This window comes from Gavia stellata, chromosome 2 (genome assembly GCF_030936135.1).
Source record: "Gavia stellata isolate bGavSte3 chromosome 2, bGavSte3.hap2, whole genome shotgun sequence".
NCBI classification, from domain to species: Eukaryota; Metazoa; Chordata; class Aves; order Gaviiformes; family Gaviidae; genus Gavia; species Gavia stellata.
This window is the reverse complement of record NC_082595.1, coordinates 109,707,055-109,709,073: the sequence shown is the minus strand read 5'-3', so window position 1 is coordinate 109,709,073 and position 2,019 is coordinate 109,707,055.

Genomic DNA, 2,019 nt, shown 5'->3' with positions numbered 1-2,019 from the left:
TGTGCTCCAGACCCCTCACCAGCTTCGTCGCCCTTCTCTGGACACGCTCCAGCACCTCCATGTCTTTCTTGTAGTGAGGGGCCCAAACCTGAACACAGCATTCGAGGTGCGGCCTCACCAGTGCTGAGTACAGGGGCACGATCCCCTCCCTGCTCCTGCTGGCCACACTCTTTCTGATACAGGCCAGGATGGCGTTGGCCTTCTTGGCCACCTGGGCACACTGCTGGCTCATATTCAGCCGGGTGTCAATCAACACCCCCAGGTCCTTTTCTGCGGGGGAAATTAAAGCGGAGAAATCTCCACTGGGAGATATAGTTATGTCGAAGTGAAGGAGCTCACACTGCCATAGCTTCTTTGCGTGTTCCTGTAATCCTCTCCTTCAGTCTCCTGCCTGCCTGATACTCCGATACGCCAGGTCCCCTCTGCCTCTGAGAGCCGCGTGAGTAATATACGACATCCCTGAAGCCTGGTTTTCTGGTCTTTTCAACCCAGAGCAGAGCTGTTTTTATAAAAATGTTGGCCCTGAGGTGTGGGAGTGTGGTGTAATCACATAGCACGTGGCCCACCAGGTCCTTGAGGGCACCAGGGACACTTTGGGGTCTCATACATTTGCTTCACAGAAGACCATGATACGGTCGTGAACAGAGGAAGAGACTGATCACGGACCTCAGGATAACCCGGTCTTTGTCAGCCAGAAAGACCCCATGTGATTTTTGCCTCCAGCTGGAGCCCCATCATGCAAAAGGACACTGCTGGCAGGTGGGACCACAGAGCCAAGACACTGAGTTCAGCAGTCTCCACGACACAGTACTTTGAGAAACTCACCCATGCCATCCTAACCTGGCTCCATTTCTTGTCCCTGCTGCCTCCATGGGGAGCCTATTTCCACCCCTGATGGTGAAAACACTTATTCCCATTTCTTTCCTACTGTAAACATAGGAAGAATAATTGCAATCAGGACAGGTAAAGCTACAGCCCCATATCCCACGGCTATACAGACAACAGCAAACTCTTCTGCGTTCCTCTCTCCTGTGGTTGTGTTGACCCCTTTTTCACAGGTAGCTCTTTGGAAGAGGGACCCCTCTTTCTGGTGCCTTTCCTAGACTGAATTTGTTCATCATGGCTTTGTAAACATGAAGTAAATGCATGCACAGATTGAGTAACACAGCTTGCAGAAGCTGAAGGTCTCCAAAAATTTGTGAGGAATGAGCAGAACTGGCCTGCAAAGTCATTTCTGGTTTGGCCCAAAATAGGAAGTAAAAAATGCGGTTGCACCACAATTAAAGACAACCTTCTAACGTCCCTTGTGTAGAAGCAGTAACTAGTATTTCTTTCCCTAGTGAATTTAATTATTCATCTCAGTTCACTGGCAAAACATCAGCTTCCACTGTAAAATCTGAAGGTGGAAAGTGCTGAGCCACTGGTGTCTGCAGAAACTACTGGTCGTCTTTCAAGAAAACCTGCAAACCCTGAGGTCCTAAATAGCTCCAGAGATTAGCAAAAGGGCAGTAGAGGTGTTCCTGTAGGGACTTCTGGTTTGTTTTCAGCCTATGATAGCTGTACTGGAAATCCTTGCATCAGCTTTTTGGTACATAACTGTTGATTCTGGTCCATTCTGAAGCATTCCTTGATGCTGAGACATGAAAACTGCCATGCCAACTCACGGTGCTACAGGCATTTTCAGAGTGCTCCTCCAAAAGAGGGTCAGGCAGACAGGCTGGTTGCGTGCACTGGATTGAGGGACAGCACTTCATCAAATATCACTGCATTATCTCCCCTTCCCAGCTAAACGACACGACCAGGATGTGACTCTCAGCATTAGATCCAAAGGATCCCAAAAATGCTAAACACCTGTGTTGAGGCATCTGAATTCATCCCAGCCAACACAGTCAGTGGAGCCTGGGGAGCAATTCAGCTGGATGCAGGTGTCTGCTTTAGCATGAGCTGAATCCCTCCAGGCTCTGCTGACTGCCTGGACGACACCTCCAGTGACTGCAGTGGGAAGGCACGTTAAACAGA